The 12,991-nt window shown below is 34.1% G+C and overlaps 1 pseudogene; it reads left to right on the plus strand.

Annotated features, from left to right (window-relative positions):
* The first annotated feature begins 2,564 nt into the window (after nucleotides 1-2,564).
* Nucleotides 2,565-3,605, plus strand: LOC149576367 (F-box/kelch-repeat protein At2g44130-like; annotated as a pseudogene).
* The last annotated feature ends 9,386 nt before the right edge of the window (nucleotides 3,606-12,991 follow it).

Raw genomic sequence — 12,991 nt, forward strand, 5'->3', positions numbered from 1 at the left:
GGCTACAACAAATACATAGTTCAATTGAATGGTCTATAGATACCATCAGGATCAGCATTTTGAACAATCCATCAGGATTCTGAATTTCCACTTGCACATTAATGAGGCTTGGCTCAAGCACTTCTTTTGGTGTTTGAACATAACCAATGCAGGTAATAAGTAGCATATTCTATATCAAAGTTCAACTCTGGCAATTCAAATACTATTTACTTCATGAAGAATTATCAAGACTTGTCCTTGAAAAGTTGATATCAATTTTTATTAAATGCAGTGATCAATTCCATCAAAGCTAAGCCACAATTTCAAAAACCACATGCAAATAGATATTGGTACTGATCAAACAGCTAGAAAGAAGGAGAAAGGGCAACATCATGCCTTGTCAAGATGCCACTATCACTTTTCATTGATGATCTCAAAGGATCTATCAACAAAAAATGAAGTCAACTTGCCTCTATTCAAAAGGCTTTCAAGCTTAATAGCACAGAATTTGGGCACACGTAGACAAGGAGATGGAAGATATGGAGTGGCTAGGTTCAATTTTTTAATCCTGCCTACGAGCCTAATAGAAATAAACTATCTTAAAATAAGGAAAATAAACTCAGCAATTAATGCTAGAGAAAAAGAAAACTACACTAAACTTCAAAATCATAAGTGTCTTAAAGTAACTTACACATTCTCCCACATGCCATAATGAAAAAAATACTTCGTTACATAAACTCACAAGACACTTTTGCATATCATGATCACACAAGCTAGAAGGAAAATAAGTCAAGTCGACTTACTCAAATTTTGTTCACATCTAAATGACTGATAGCAAAAAGAGTCTTTATATGCCAGTGTGACTTCTGACTAATGTTTCGTACTGCAAAAATAGTAAATTTGCAATTCAGAATATGCACAACCTCCTGGTCATCCCCTCTAACAATAGTTGGTGACCACCAACCAACATGCTGAAAAATATAAAATTAAGAAATATATATAGAAATAAGTGTTTGAAAATAATCCAAATAAAATGGAAATCAAATTATACCTCTACCAACATGATAAAGAGAAGCTTACGGTTCGCTATCTTTTCAAGTTCAGCATCTTTTGAGATGTTGTACATAAATGTAACTATTTTATGTACTATTGAAGCATGTAATGACATATTACCAACGTTAATAGTTCCAGAAACTTCATATCCATCAATCTTGGTTTTTATCCACTCATTTACAACAAATGACTGGGTTATATGGAGCATTATGCTTGACATATAGTTGCTACAAATCTACAATCAAAAGAGCTCGGTAAATATTAAAACTTAAGATATAATAAATAAATAATTTGATGAAGAAGGTGTGTGTGACATGTCCAAAATATAAAAGATAATATGGACACAAAAGTTTCCACAACAACTTGATGGAGAATAATATCAACACTAGGAAAGTGGGAAAGATAGATAGGAAGGACAAGAAAAATTTCAATAGTTTTCTTCAAATCTTAAATTACACCAAACAAATTTGCATAAAATGCGAAGCAGCTATTTTAAAAGCCCAACTGCTTTAATATCAACATTTTCTCAGCAAAAATCCAGAAAAGCTTACCTTTGCATTCCTTATTCATGATTCTAATGATGCAAAGTAGTCCTATTGTTGGCAAGCATAAACTAAAATCTAAAACTCAAAGCACACATTACAACACCAAACACTTGAAGAAACTATTAACAATACACCATAGCTGAGGTGGAGCCCCTTCAGATGGCAAAATAAAGTAATATTAATTACCTCACAACTAACTAGAGTCAACAATACTATTCCAAAACCTCTAGCAAAGATCCCCTTCTGAATAGAAGAGCCCAGAAGCTAAACAAACAAGGCCAATATGGCCACCCCCACTACAGTATAAAGAGAATTGGTGGTAAATTCAAGTCCAAGCCGCAAAAGCAAAGACATTTACATTAAAACTAAGTAACCTTGTCAGGCAAGAAAAGATATATAGAGATTTTTGACTAAAATTACAAATTGATGTTGAAAAACTTAAACCATAAGAATTGTTCTATAGAATAATAAAACTAATGACAATAGCATACATTTCTCATTTCCAGGCTGTTCTAGTGCTCAGTGGCAGATTTTTGTACCTGCTGAATCATGTTGCATGGAATTATATGGAATATTTGATTATTTAATATAATCTACATGCATTATGCAATCATATGATTCAATATCTTACCTAGTCATACAATATACAAATGATAAGACAGTTGATAGTGATTTATGATTTACCAAGATGTAGAATATGCAAATGCCATGATAGTCAAGATCGATCTCACAAAGTTTAAGAGGCATTGCTTGATAGCTTGACTTGTTTCAGAGGCAGTCACAAAAGAATCAAATGCCCTGGAAAGAAATCCATTACTGTAATATACCTAACACTTCCCTTAACAAAAATAATATCTACTACCAATTTATTCCAAATCCAAGCAATCAAATTCAAAATACACTAAGCATTAGATAAAACAACTGATAATATAATGCAGGCCCCAATAAGCACAGTAACAATGCAAGATCTATTATGGTTTTGTAATGGAGTATTTTGGGATGATTACAGAGGATTTAGTGAGAAATATATTAATGAAAATGTCTTACAAATCTCACAAGATTGTGAAGAAAGTTTGTAAAAATTGGAAGTCCGTGGTAGAAAATCCCAAGTTTTATGAGGACAGAAAGAGGCATGGTGAGTCTGAGGAGTTTATATGTTTGCTTCAAAATGTACCGCATCCTCTGGTAACTATATATGACCCCATTAACAAATCATGGAAAACACTCCCTCCCATCCCTACCCAATTTCAGTTCTACTAATTTTCCAAATGTATCTGTGTTAAACAGAAACTGGTTTTATTAGGGTCATATGAGCGCTACATAGCAGGTTTGAAACGCAAAAGAGCTATTTATAGGAGCAATTACAGGGCCATTTTGATCTTTGATTTTGTGTCTTGTAAATGGCGGAGAGGCGCAGATATGTTGCAGGAGGAAGACTTCGGATGATGTGCATCTTCTCATGAAGGACTTATTTACGTTGCAGGAGGAGGAGTAAATGGTGAAATCACAAGCCAGGCAGCAGTTTACAATGCGGAGAGAGATGAGTGGAAGCTTCTTCCCAATATGCTTCAAAAGGACTGGTTTTGTCACTCTATTTTTATGGAAAACATGATGTATGTCATGAGAACGTATAATCAGGAGCTTCAGCGGTTCGATCCAGAAAGAAGAGTTTGGTCCACTTTGCCCAACATCTGGTTTGTTAAAGATTGTGCTGAACCCATTGTTGCTGCATTCGGGCGTTTGTATCGCTTTCAGAGGGATGTTGTGGAAGAATTTGAATCTACACAGAAATTGTGGAAGATTGTTGATGTTCTTCCTGAGCCTCTTGAAAGAGTTGATGTAGCCGTGTTTGGGGATGATGGGATTTTCTTGAGCGGGCTTCAATCGAGCACCAACAATGCAGTTTTTTACATGTACCAATCCCCATTAATAGAAACAGGGGAGAATAGAGAGGGATGGGTTTCTATTGAAGGGCCTCCACACTTGTACCATCATAGGATCCAATCTGTGGCCGCTCTGATTGTTTGATTGGGTGCTTTTCCAAATTGATTGTTATCTGACTGAGTTCCTCAAATTGATTGTTGTGTTGTGGTTTTGCATTAGCTGTAAAAATCTAATCTTTCCATTGATTTTTAGAAGATTTGACACAGAGTTGATTTGGTTCACCTTGTTTGTTTTAAATGGTATTACCTACAAATCAACCAGCATCTTGACGGGTGCAAACTACGTTCACACCTATCTTAACATTTATTTCCTGCCACCAAATGAATGAATGCTTCTTCTGTGAGCAGGATGAAATAGCAAGAATACTGCATACAAAAGAAAAAGGGTAAAATGGTAAGCTACCAAAACTCATTCAAAGCTTCGTTGAGATCAAGTTGTTTTGGGAGACGTGACCACTGTCACAAATGGTTGAATTATTGTGATTGCAGAACAAGTCATAAGATACATTGATCTAGAGGTCAGAGTTACAAGAAGTACCGTCTTCATCCATGCTGCAAAAAGCATCAATAAAAATCACTGAAAGTGATTAATGAAACTACAATGTGCATCAAGCTTATTGATTCCCTACTTAAATGCCTGGACTAGGCCAGTGGATCTGGATTAAGTGATTAATTTCTCTTATGGCATCTCATGACCACTAAAAGTACGTTTGCTATGATGGATGCCAATGCCATTAAAGTTCTCAAAGAATGAATTGTACAATTTTCCTCCAAAATGGCCCAGGTAACTATATTGATATTTAGTCAAAGTCCATGAAAGTGCTTAAAGAAACCAAAGAAAAGAAACACGCCCCTATGTTTGGATCTTGGGCAAATATAATGGTATCTAGTGATTATCTCTGAACTTGCATTTTTAATAGTATGAAAAATAACATGGAATTATAAACCAGCAAAAAGAGTAGAATAATGTTCTTTTGTCCAGGCCATGTACACAGACATGATAATTTGCTTTGCTGAAAATAGTATTTGTATTCCAAATTCATCTTTCAATTGTTACTTGCAAATAATGTGCGGTAATTCCCATCTGTCTATGACTTCAAAAGTTAAATCCATGAAAAATGTTATTACTTCATCCTGTTCCTAAGTGATTATCAAATCACTATTTGGTAACATTGCTCTTAATCAAGATATGCCTAACAAGTTATGGACTGTTTCTCGAATAGACTGATATGGACGAAGCTGTTGTATACTCTTCTATCCATCTGACACTTCAAGCCAAAGATATGCAGTTGTTCCCTTGACACTACAATAAAACTTAACTTGCACATAGAGATATACAATTAAATCACAGGAATGCATTTAATCATATTTCCAACTTCATAATTGTTCCCAGCACTTAGTGGCAAAATACAATTAAGGAAAGATCATTACTGAAAATACTATTCTAGAGGTTGCATTAGTGAAGCTGTCAAACCCCTGTTTGAACTGAAGTTGCCCTTTTCTTAAAACCCTACTTATAATATAAGAAAGAGGATTGAATATAAGAAAGACAATTGTTTATAATACTAAGTGACAAGACAGTCTACAAAAAGAAATGAAAGTTCAGATTAAGATAGAGGGCAGAGATTTGGGAGCATATGATGACTAGACAATGTGACACATGATAGTGAACTAAGGACAAAAAGCATAAGGATATTAAGTGAATAGATACATCAATGTGGGTTAAATTGTGAACCTTATCCAGATTCTACTACTCATAGTTATTAGTCTTTGACATATCTCAAAAACATGGGAGAGAATTATGTTATTTATAGCTTGTAACATGCTCACCTATCCATGATAGCTATATGATGCTTATGAGTATCATATGATTCTGTACCACCCATTGATATTTATAAATGCTCCCTTGTGAACCCATGAAACTTTGTCAAGATCTAACAGTAAAGAAATCATACCAGAAAAATGTAGCACACTAAAACATATAATTAAGAAGGTATGGTCAATCCTCACTGGTTAAGTGTCTTTACATCTAGAACCTTTTCATCTAGCAATTGCAAATACTTTGATATAAAGTTTTGGTGTCAAAACTATGATGATCTGCAACCTATCATATAAAACCATAGGATGCATCAACCCCCATAGTATTCTGAAATGATATTTTTCCTTAAACAGTTCTAACAAAAAAATTAATATCCATGGATGCACTTAAATTTTTACTAAGATGGTTAAATGAGCATGTTAAACGAGCATGTCCTTGATGGATGCACTTAAATTTCCATTATCATCAAAAGTTTCCCACTATTGTTATCATCATTCGTTGCCTACTGTTGTTAGAAGCATTGCAGATATATAATTTTACCCTCTTGAAACCCCTGTATCTAGGGCTTGCTAGATCTCCCACATGCCAAAACTTCTAGGAACAATTGGAAGTGAAAACATCAATGTTTTAACATACTAAACTTATTTCAAAACTCAAAGCATGCCTTTCAAGTAGATACCTTGTTGTAGGTTTGTACCCTCAACTTTACACCTTGTTTTCACACTTTACTGCTTGGTGGTGTCCCTTGCTACCTGCATAGTCTTTATCTTTGCTTGATTAGGACAGTACCCCTACTATTCTTTCATCTACTGCTTCATCATCTTTCTATAGCCCTTATTGTGTCCTCTGTTAGGATAGTACCATTCCCCCACCATTACACCTTCACCACCTTTGAATGTAGTGTCTAACTCTGTCACAAATCTCAGAGTTCCCTGTCCTTTCTGCACCACTTGTTGTCTCATCTATTGCTGACCTTTATCTAGTTCCTTTACCCTTCCAATACTTCACCTTGTATTAAACAGTTTGTTCTAAAAATACTTACCTATGGTCTCCATTCCTTACCTCTCCTTAACATCAAAAATTCTCCTTTCTCAGGGTATGCATTAAAGGTCTTCTTTTCTTCCTCTCCTTCTTTATTTTCTTCTTGAATCAGGTGTACCCTTTTCTCTTTTCTTTTCTTAGGGTACTAGTAGGATTGATGCCCCACTCCTCCACATGTGAAGCATGTACCTATAAAGACACCACTTCCTCTTCCTTATCCACTCCTACCACCTCTCTAATTTTGTCCTCCCCTTGAATATGAATTTGTGCTTTTGTCCTTCTCTTCCCATACCTGATTTGTCCTTCCTCCTCTTCCTCTCATGGAAGATCATCCCCTTTTGTTGTTGTGCCTTTCACTTTTCCTCTTTAACTTTTCCTCTATCCTCAAAGCCATCTGGTAACACTCTTTCACACTTCTAGGATTAGTAGCAGCAAACTCATCTTGAATGCTAAATTTCAAACCTCTTAAGTACCTTGCAATTTTAACAACTTCCTCTTCTTCCAAACCTAATCTCATGCTAAGCTTGTAGAACTCATCCATGTATGTCTTCACATCTAGGTCCTTTTGTCTCAAGCCCTACAATTGCTTTTCATTTTTGAAACCATTCTATCCCAAGAAGTAATTTTAGACTTACCTCTTTTTCTTCTTTCAGCCTCCTCATTGCAAGTGACCTGCAATCATGTAGCACATTATCTTGCTAATGAAGGAATCATTCAATAACCTATAATGGCCCTCTATAGTTAGTTCAAAGGTCTTGCTACTTTCATGGATCTTTAAAGTTACACCATCTATAGTCAGTTAAAAGTTCTTGTATTGATCTTTAAGGGCACAGTCAGTTCAAAGCTCTCATATTGATCTTTAAAGACACCTATGTTTTTAGGCACCATGAGTTTGTTAGATATGATCATATTGACAAGTGTGTGTTAAGTCATTCTATTTTTTAAAAACCTGAAATTGTTGCCATGAGGCATATCTAAAAATTTTACACTTCGCATGAGGCATGTCTGAAACATCAATTAAGGAGGATTGGCAAGAACATTGATGCTAAACCCATTTTTGAGGGATGGTGAGCAAGTGTATAGTTTAGGAAAGGGAAAGGAGGTAAAAGCATGTGGTCATGTCTCCAACATGAGACTAAAGGTCAACTTTTCTTGTGACTCAAAAGTTGTGCTAGGTTTTGTCAAAGATATGCTAGAAGACAAGATTCTCAATAAGGATTGGGACTGAGGCATTACTCAAAATTCATGATAAGACTATAGGCCACTCCTATGCTTCGAATAGAGTGTTTAAATTGGTGATATCCGAATGTATTTCACAAATTCATGTTATGGGCAGTAGTAGTCATGGATCATTTTAGACCTACCACATGCAAAGTGTCCATTTTATGCTAGTTTGATCTTCACTTGGTTTCAAGAATACTATAATATTCTCTACTTAACAAGGCCAACCATGTGAAGGTGGAAGCTCATCTGGCCTCACCCCCCTCCCCCTACCATCAATCTAAAGTACCCATTATCATCTAATTACATACTTCATTCATTCATTCATCCATTTATGAACTATAATATTCAATCAATACAATCATATAACATTCATTAATATGATATAAAATTCATTAATACACAATACTAATCAAGACTTCATTAAGACATAGCAATATTCATTAACATAAAATAAAAATTAGTATTAATATGTATCATTCATACATAATTACTTAAAACAAAGTTCTTCCATTATCCTATAAGGTTTATCAAAGAAGATTTTTAAAACATCATTTCTTCTTTTTGTTTTTCTGAGCTCTCTTAAGAAAAGTGCTCATAGGAGCATCCATATCTGCATCATTCTCCTCCTCTTCTAGCATGTGTAATGTCAAATTACGATGGCTCCTTCTCTTTGGAGGAGCAAGAGGCTGCTACACTAAAGGTGGCTCTATTGCAAGAACAAGTGAATGGGATAAATTGGCATACTCTTTTTCTTTTTTTCACTGTTACAAGTCTATAATTAATTACTAGTACAACATAACATGCATTTTTCTTACCTGAAAATGCCACATCATGTACATTAACATTTTGATCTGCCACCACGTCAACATGTTGAACACTTGGAACATGCTCCACTCCTTCGGCATGACGTTCAACATGCTTTGAAATATTCAAAAAAAGGATACACGTCAAATTGCAATTGAAGATGTTAAATTGTATTCATAATTACATAATTAATTTCCAATAGAAAATTAATACCTCCACCACTATAATGCACATCATGGCCTTCGTCACGAGCAAGTTCTATGGCAGGATATGAAAGTTACAATAAAATGTTATGCACATGGTTATGTTGTCAATTTATGTTCAAAACTAATACCAAAAAAGAATCTTCTCAACTATTCAATTTCATTTACTTTTCATCTGACCAATTTACCTATGAGATATCATTTTGTGCACTGGATTCTTGGGCAAGGCTTACAAATTCTTCACGTAGGTGTGCAACAATGACTTTATAGCCTTCCTTCAAGGCAAGTTTTCTATCTTCATCTGTGACCTCCACATTGAATTTTGTGCCCTATATTTTTTGCTTAATATCATCAGGTTTGTATGTATGGTTTCACTAAAAAAATTGTTTGCAACATTATATTAAAAAGAAATATGAAATTTCATTGCTCCTACTTACAAGTCGAGATTGGAGATTCATATAGCCACCAGAACCAAGTTTGTGTTGGCCAAACTTTTCTAGTCTCACTTTTGTAGCCATGGATCTGTCCTGCAATCTATGAAGAATTTCAAACATCTTAGATTATATATTTACAAATATCAATAATTAGTGCATGATTACAATGTACTTAATACTATCATGACATACCTCGTTTTGCCCTGTGCTGCTTCATTATCTCTATCTTCACATAGCCTTTTCTCTTTTGCATCTTCTATTATTTCATTCCACTCCATTGGTGGAATCATAGGAGGATGGTTGTACTTTGAGTTATCCTTAAGAGCCCTTCTATATTGATCCCTCACAATCTTTATATGCTTTGCTACTCTTTTGAGAAGTAGGCCATTGTCAAAAATATTTTTTTCCAAATTTCTCATCAAAAGATGCAAGCAGCTGATTTTTTAATTTCATAGCTTGTAAATTCCACCTTTTTAAAAACAAATAGATTGTTAAATCAATATCTTTAATATATTACAATAAATGGAAGAAAAGAAAAATTATGTAGCAATGATATGAAACTATGTACCTTTTACATATGGTGGATCCAAATAGTCTCAATGTCATATGAAAAAGATGTTCAAAGAAAAAATTATTACCTACAAAAACATAAAGGATTTATCAGTCTAAAACAAGTAATATAAAAATAAATTAAATTTACACTTTAAATAAAAACAATTTTAAAGCACCTGGAAGCTTTCGTTCTTTTAATGGAAACATAGTTTTCTTATTCAGCAATAATGTCCCTTCATATGAACTAGTACTAATCACATGAACTACTCCAGGAAATGGATCAGTTTCAGCAGTATTGCTCTCCATTGGTCTATCAACTGAAACATCATGACAATTAAAGTAGACACCAAATGAATTGAATGAAAAAGAGATGCCACCAATCACACTTTGTTAATATGACAAATTAATTTGCTACCTAGAAATGAATGTAAATTATAATACCAGAGAAGAAGACAATACCAGAGGTAGACACCTAAATTTGATTACACCGCTTTGGTAATCTAATTTAGCCATCTCTAAAGGCATCATTAATTAAATTTTTATTTTATTAATCCTTTGCCATCCCTAGTTGATTAATTTAATTAATCATCTATAGTCCTAATTGATAAATCAAATAACCTATTATTTATCAATTAAATCCTATTCTTCTATCTACTTCCAAAAATCCCCATTTATTAAATAAATCTATTTGATAAATAAAATCCTCAAATCTAAAAACCCCTAACCTATCCCTGATCCTCCATTTAGCCTAATCCACCCCATCCACCCATACTAACCAAGCTTAGCCACTAACTCACCCACCCTCATTAATGCCATCCACTTGCACATCTCTAACATCCCTAATCTAATCCTAAACCCAAGCATAATCCACCCCCTAAGGTTGTCACATTCCCTAAACAAGTTTAAGACTTTCCTAAACCAAATCAAAATCTCCCCTCAAAAATCCCAACCACCAAGTCATGAGTGCTCTTACAAGCCATAAAAGACTCTTACAAGCCCACTCATGACTCTTACATCCATCTTCCACACTCTTCCCTCTTCCACACTCATTCCTCTTACATCCCTCTTACATACTCAACCCCACTCATCATGCCTTTAACCAACCCCTTACCCTATCCTCTCACACTCATCCTCCTTGTGACAAGTGTCACCTTCCCATTGGTGCTAAACAAGCACAATCCATGTGCTCCCCTTTGAGTGCATCTTAGCCCTCCTTAACCATCTCCCCATCCTTGCATCTAAGCCCTCCATCCCTCTACCCCTTGGCCTATAAATTGAATCCCATCCCAAGCCATTTCAACAACAATCTTTGAGCTAAAGTTACCATGCTATTTTGAGAACCGAAGTCATCAATCTTACCCTTATAATGCCAAATTGAGAGCTCCCAAAGCTACCAATTTTCCATTACCCATCTCCACCATTGAAGCAATTGGGCAAGCAATTGAGCATACATCCACATCAAAGGACACATCTACAAAATCAAGGAAGCATGGAGTGTTTTCTCTTTTGAGGTTTGCATTTCTTGTTTACTTTCTTTGTCTAAGCATATATGTGAATTTAGTTTTAGTTTGTAAATGTTTCTCTTATTGTTAATGTTCTTTGCATACTAAATCTTGTTCTACGCCAGAGACTATGAAAGGTGCAATCAATAATATCCAAACAACTATTGGATTAAAGATACAACTCATTCTTGAATAATCAAGCTTAGAAACTCTTGTATATTTAACTGAAATAGATTTCAGATGCAAATACATATGCATACTTATATTTATTACATGACACATGATTAGAAAAAAAGACAATACCATAAGCATCACATTAATTATCAATTACTTATCTCGCTCTCAATCATAGGGATATAAGGAGGAATTAAACAAAACACATAGAAGAAGACAAAGAATATACATCAACACTATCAATGCATCTCAGATGGAAAATGATTAATAATCAATGTAGAAACATAGGGAGCAAGAGCCATAGGGAAGCCAACTTCCTATCAAAGATGGTACATGTTTCATTTTTAAATAGAAAGATTCCAAGATTTACTATAGGTATGTAGGAAGATGCAAATTTCTCATGTTGTCAAGGACAATAGAGTCCTAATGTATATATGCCCTTAATTGAGATCAATTGCAATCTTTAGAAAGATGTACATAACAATGATGTTCAAATGAGAGATAGAAATGGAATGAAATGCAAATTTTAACATAATGAAATCGTGTCAATATAATTAAGAAAATTGTTCTAGTTTGATAGAGCTTGTCCTTGTTAAAATTTTAGCTATTACTGGAGGCAACCCTATTAGTGCAATGCATATTGTCAATATGATAATGATATTGAAAAGGACATAAATTTGGAAATGTCCAAAGAATGCAAGAAATCATGTAAACAATACTTCATGAATGACTGAATCTATTTGATCTTCATGTGTCATAATATATATCTTGAACTTCAAGTAAATGTTGCAGATAAAAGTCTAGAGATAAGCTAACAAATGGATAGAAGATAGATTTTAAGCATACTACATAACAACAACATTAGTATTGTATAAAAAAAATTTCAATAAAGAAAATGGAAGCCAATAAACTTACATTAATTAAAGAAAATATAGAAGAAGCTATCTTGGACTAGTATTGAAGCATATAATGCCTGTCAAAAAATATAGTGCCCGTCAAAAACATAACACCTAAAGCACTCATGTCCAAAGGATGAAAGTAAATATTAAGTAGGAAAGATAAGGAAAGAAGTTTCAGTAACCTGTCAAAATTTTATGATGAGAAGTATATACAAAACATACAAAACATATGTTAGAAATGTATAACAACACATATTAAATAAATTCTTAAACCCACTAGATAGTACTTATTTTAAATGTTTTGAAACTAGAAGAGCATACATATGTGTGTGTAATAATACATGTTATATTCAGTCTTCAACCCACTAGACAGTCATTAAATAACATCTAATGAATACGGTCTAAGTTCATAGCCTCTATATGTAACATAAATCATATATAATTTATTCCTATACAAAAATCTAAGCTTTGGAAATATAGTATATGCCACATATTTTATTTATATCCAAAAATGCAATTTAGATAACAACATAGGTTATTGTTTCATATCCTCTAGGTTGCTACAACACAGTAACAATATCTACGTCTCAATTTATAGAACATAGGGCTATAATGTACCACCTTAATCTGGCCACAACTCCTTGCATATCTGAGTAGATAATTAGGTTGCATTATAGGGCCTCTGAAATGGCAGCCAAAATTGTTAAAATTAAGGCACAATCTTAAACTATACTTGGTTGTAATACGTTTTCCTATGAGAAAACCCACTAATAAGCCTTCTTTGTAAGACCCAACACATTACTATTTGATGTTGAGCTA

This window comes from Cupressus sempervirens, chromosome 1, assembly GCF_028749045.1.
Source record: "Cupressus sempervirens isolate cs-2001-9-10 chromosome 1, ASM2874904v1, whole genome shotgun sequence".
Taxonomy (NCBI): Eukaryota; Viridiplantae; Streptophyta; class Pinopsida; order Cupressales; family Cupressaceae; genus Cupressus; species Cupressus sempervirens.